This window comes from Rhinopithecus bieti, unplaced genomic scaffold (genome assembly GCF_001698545.2).
Source record: "Rhinopithecus bieti isolate Rb0 unplaced genomic scaffold, ASM169854v2 scaffold_2272, whole genome shotgun sequence".
Classification (NCBI taxonomy): domain Eukaryota; kingdom Metazoa; phylum Chordata; class Mammalia; order Primates; family Cercopithecidae; genus Rhinopithecus; species Rhinopithecus bieti.
The window spans coordinates 475,170-480,431 of record NW_016804163.1 but is presented as its reverse complement, the minus strand read 5'-3'; the positions used below and the strand labels follow the sequence as shown (position 1 = coordinate 480,431).

Sequence of the window (5,262 nt, the reverse complement as noted above, 5' to 3'; positions counted from 1 at the left end):
AAAAAAAAAAAAAAAAAAAAGTTCTTATAATCATAGGAAAGTTCCTGAAAATGATAATGGATAGTTAGGGAATTGCTTTAGCTGCTTGGATCATCTTAACCTTAAGGCTAGGGGTCAGGCTACCCCTGCTACTCCTGACCTCCACCCTCCACCATGTGTGGATGCAGATATGTACACACAAACATTGTCACATGCAGAAGAGACAAGTCAGAAAGGGTAGAACATGACTTCATGCCCCAAGTATTCAGACACTGAGGAACAAATAGATGATTTACAATCCTTTTTCTGAAACTCAAGGGGCCAGAAGTGTATCCGAATTCAAATATCTTTAGATGTTTTTCAGAGTAAAATCTTACTATTTTTTTATTTTTTAATTTTTAATTATGGATATATAATCATTGTACATATTTATGGGGTACAGATGATATTTTGATGCAGGCATACTCTGTACAATGCTCAAATCAAGGTAACTGGGACATCCATCACCTCAAACATTTATCGTTTGTGTTGGGAACATTCCAACGCCACTGTTTTAGTTATTTTGAAATATACAACAAATTACTATTAACTATAGTTACCTTGTTGTGCTACTGAACACTAGATCTTATTCCTCCTAACTGTATTTTGTACCCACTAACCATCCCGTCTTTATCCCTGGCTCTCCACGCTTTGGCCTCTGGTAACCCTCATTCTACTCTCTATCTTCTTCATGAGTTCAACTTTTTTTTTTAGTTCCCAAATATGAGCTGCAATATTTGTCTTTCTGTGCCTGGCTTATTTCACTTAACACAATGGCCTCCAGTTCCATCCTTGTTGCTGCAAATGACAGGACTTCATTCTTTTCTCTGAGTAATATTTCATTGTGTACATATATGGTTCTTTTTCTTTATCCATTCATTTGCTGAAGGAACTTAGACTGATTCCTTATCTTGGCTATTATGAATGGTGTTGCATTCAACATGGGAGTGCAGCTATCTCATCGATATACATTTTTTTTTTCTTTTGGATATATACTCAGCAGCTGGATTGCTGGATCAGAGAGAGTAGATTCTATTTTTAGTTTCTGAGGAACCTGCATTCTGTTCTCCACAGTGGTTCCCAACAACACTGTATGAGAGCTCCCTTTTCTCCAAAATACTTTCAGACTTTAGAACTGTAATAAGGTACCTGCACCTACATTAGTTTACACCTCCATTAACCCTTGAGCATTTCCCTTACTTTCTGGCACAGCAAGATGTTCCAGGTTCATCTTGTTCTTTCCTAGGCCAAGCTCTAAAATTGGATATTTATTCCAAAGTGTCGATTCCCTAAAGTGGAGAACGGAGTTTGGAAAACAAGATTTGGGCACTAAATGTATACATTGCTATTTGGTGTGTCATTGTTTCTAAGCTAGAAAATGTGTGTGTATATACGTATGCATGCACATACGTACCCCTGGGCACATAAACATGTATTTTTTCTATGAATTAAAAATCATTTGCCTATAATTCCAGAATTTTGTGAGGCTGGAGCAGGAGGATCACTTCAGCCAAGGAGTTCAAGATCAGCCTGAGTAACATAGAGAAACCTATCTCTACAAAAAGATTTAAAAATTAACCAGGCATGGTGGCACATTCCTTTAATCCTGGCTACTCAGGGGATGAGGTGGGAGGATCGCTTCAGCCCAGGAGGTCGCAACTGCAGTGAACTATGATCACAGCGCTGCACTCCAGCCTGGATGGCAGAGTGAGACCCCATCTCTTAAAAAACAAAATAATTGATTCATACTGAAAGCTCCAAATATAATCCAACACTCCAAATATAATCCAACATTAAACACCTTCCTCCTTCCATATTTGTAATTTCCTTTATGTGAAAGTAAAAAATCTGGCTTTCATTATCTACAATACATTTATTTATTTGCCTTGCCTTACAAACACATTAAGCAGTTTTGGAATTTCTAACTAATAATACTGCAAAAAACAAAACTAGTAACTAGAGTTCAATGCTTGGTTACAGTTCTTTTTGCCATTAGTCTGAGAACTAAAGTCCTAAAAATATGTCTGAGAGTTATTGGGGTTACTTCCTCTCTCACTTCAACGCTATTCATGTGATATGTAACTGGATTAATTTGTTTGTATTCCATGTTATCGTTTCCCATTTTTGTCGATTTTATTTTTCTTTTCAGCAAGTAAAACATACATGGTTATAAAAGTCAACCTATACAAGAAGATACATGCAGAGAAGGGTCACTACCCCACCCCTCAATCTCTTCTACACTGTTCCCATTCTCTCTTATTTCCTACTTAACTCCCACCCATTCTCATAATTAATCTCATTCATTTCCAGCAGTGCCTTCCTGTTTTCTTTCTACACAAATAGATACATGTATTTTAAATTTCCTCTTCTTTCATATGCAAAAGTAGAAAACTGTAAATATCATAAACTATACCTACTCTTTATTATTGTGCTTCTTTCTTCACTTGACAATATTTCCTAAAATTTATTCCATATCTGTTTGAAGATATCCTTCTTTTTTTTTTTTTTTTTTTGAGAAAGGGTCTCACTCTGTTGCCCAGGCTAGAGTCTAGCGGTGCAATCATGACTCACTGAAAGCCTGGGCTTTCATGACTCAAAGCCTGGGCTCAAGTGATCCTCCCACCTCAGCCTCTTGACTAGCTGAGACCACAGGTGTGTACCACCATGCCCGGCTAATTTATTTTATATTTTGTAGAGACATGGTCTCACTATATTGCCCAGGCTGGTCTCAAACTCATGGCCCGAAGTGACCCTCCCACCTCAGCCTCCCAAAGTTCTAGGATTATAGGTGTGAGCTGCTGTGCCCAGTCCCCTCTTTCTAATAGCTGTAGTTCTCCATTGTTATTTTAAAAATAAATTTTATTTATAAATAATTTTATGATATGTTTATCATTATCTATATATTGTTATACATTCATTAAAAACTATCCTTCTACTTACAGGCATTTGTGTTGTTTCCACGTTTTATAATTACAAACAATGCTTGCTAAATTATCAAGTGCATATGTATTTCTACATTGCTGCAGATAAATAAAAGAGAATTCCTAGAAGTGGAATTGTTTAATCAAAGGTAAATACATAGTTCTGTTATCTATTGCCAAATTCCCTTCCAAAATTATACTAATTTGCATTTTCTCTAACAATGTATGAAAGTGCTCATTTTCCACAGCCTCGCCAACAGAATGTACTGCCAATACTTAATTGTTGGCAATTTAATAAATAAAAAAGTATCTTCGGGTAGTATTAATTTGTATAATATTTATCCAAAGATAAAGGCTACTTTTAGGTCCTTTGTGAATTATCTTTTCATGTTTTCTGCTCACTTTTACATGCAGGTTTGTGTTCTTTTCCCCTCAAATATTATGCCTGTAATCCCAGCCACTTGGGAAGCTGAGGCAGGAGGATTACTTGAGTCCAGGCATTCGAGACTACAATGAGCTAGGACCATGCCACTGCACTGTGGCCTGGGTGACAGAGCCAGACCCTGTCTCTTAAAAAATAATAAGAAATCTTTGGAAATAAAAGTGGAAAAAATTAAATTGAGATAATTCTAATGAAAATTGTCCAAATGATTTCAAGGGAAATCTTTCGGTATTCATAAAATACGTATTACATATCTTCAGCACTTCTCGAGCAAGCATATAGAAATCTTTTTTGAATTTTTCCATAAAGACAGCTAATGCAGCATATAAATTGATATACATTTTTTCTATTTTCTTGCTAATTTATTTTGTAAAACTGAGGAGGACATTTGATGCCCTGATATCTTATTTCCAGGTTTTGAAAAAAAAGAAATATACCCGACAGTGTCACATATCACCAAAAACTTGTGAGGATTAATCCTCTGTTCACGCCTCCCCTTTCTATGGGTATTCTTTCTTCTATATGCTTTTTTTTGTGTTTTTTTTTTTTTTTTTTTTTTTTTTGTTTTTTTTTTTTTTTTTTTTTTTTTGGGTCATATATATGTGCTGAAATGATTGGCAAACAGTAAAACTGCATAAATATACATTTAAAGCATACTATTTGTGGATAGGCATGGTGGCTCAGTCTGTAATCCCAGAACTTTGGGAGGTTAAGACAGGTGGATCACCTGAGGTCAGGGATTCGAGACCAGCCTGGGCAACATGGTGAAACCCAGGCTCTACAAAAAATACAAAAATTAGCCAGGTGTGGCACTGCACCTCTGTAATCCCAGCTACTCAGGAGGCTGAGGCAGAAGAATCACTTGAACCCAGGAGACAGAGGCTGCAGTGAGCCAAGATCACACCACTGCATTCCAGCCTGGGCAACAGAGTGAGAATGCCTAAAAAAATAAAATAAAATAAAATAAAAAAATAAATTTAAAATCAAGGGTAATCCAAACAAAAAACAGAAAGCCTGTATGTCCACACAAATGCCTATATCACATGATGAATGGGTAAATGTAATATATACATACAATGGAACATTATTTGTCAATAAATAAATGAAGTTCTGATACATGCTAGAACATGGATGAACCTTGAAAACAGCACACTAAGTGAAAGAAGCCAGTCATACAAGACCACATGTTATGATTCCATTTATACAAAATGTCCAAAACGGGCAAATCTATAAAGAAGGAAAGTAGATTAGTGATTCCGTAGAGCGCCAAGAATAGGGGAGACAGGGAGTGACTGATAACAGGTATAGAGTTTTTTTGTGGGATAATGGAAATGTCCTAAAATTGATCATGGTGACAGCTGCACAACTCTGAATATACTTAAAACCAATAATCTATATACTTTTAACAAGTGAATTCTATGGTATGTGAATTATATCTCAATAAAGCTGTTAAAAATAAGAATAAGGCAACATGCTTTTAGAGATAAATGTTCATGAAATTCATGATCAAATTTCATTTCATGCCCTATGTCCTTAGCCATTTAAATAAACTGAGTTTGCTCCTTTTGTTCTTAAGAAGATCAAATGAGTATTTTCTACAGGTAAATAATTTTATATATTGTGAACATGAATTACTAAAAACCAAAATGGAACACTGTTTAGGAAATTATTGGAAGAAATATTGTAATGAAAGTTCAAAGTTTTAATTGAGCAAGTTTTTCTAAATGTTTTAGAAAGCATTCTTTCTGCATATACTTATATGTATGCCAGTGTTTAAAATTACTTTCTTTTTAGGTAGTATAGTCCTTTCAAGTCAGGCATTTAATGCTACTGAATAAGGCTTACATACTCTCTAAAATTAAAAAAAAAAAAAAAAAAAAA

At 35.2% G+C, this 5,262-nt stretch overlaps 1 protein-coding gene across 2 annotated transcripts in view; it reads right to left on the bottom strand.

Annotated features, from left to right (window-relative positions):
• RTTN (rotatin) overlaps positions 1-5,262 on the bottom strand; it is a 218,092-nt gene that overhangs the window by 59,941 nt on the left and 152,889 nt on the right. The gene's annotated exons all lie outside the window — the stretch shown is intronic.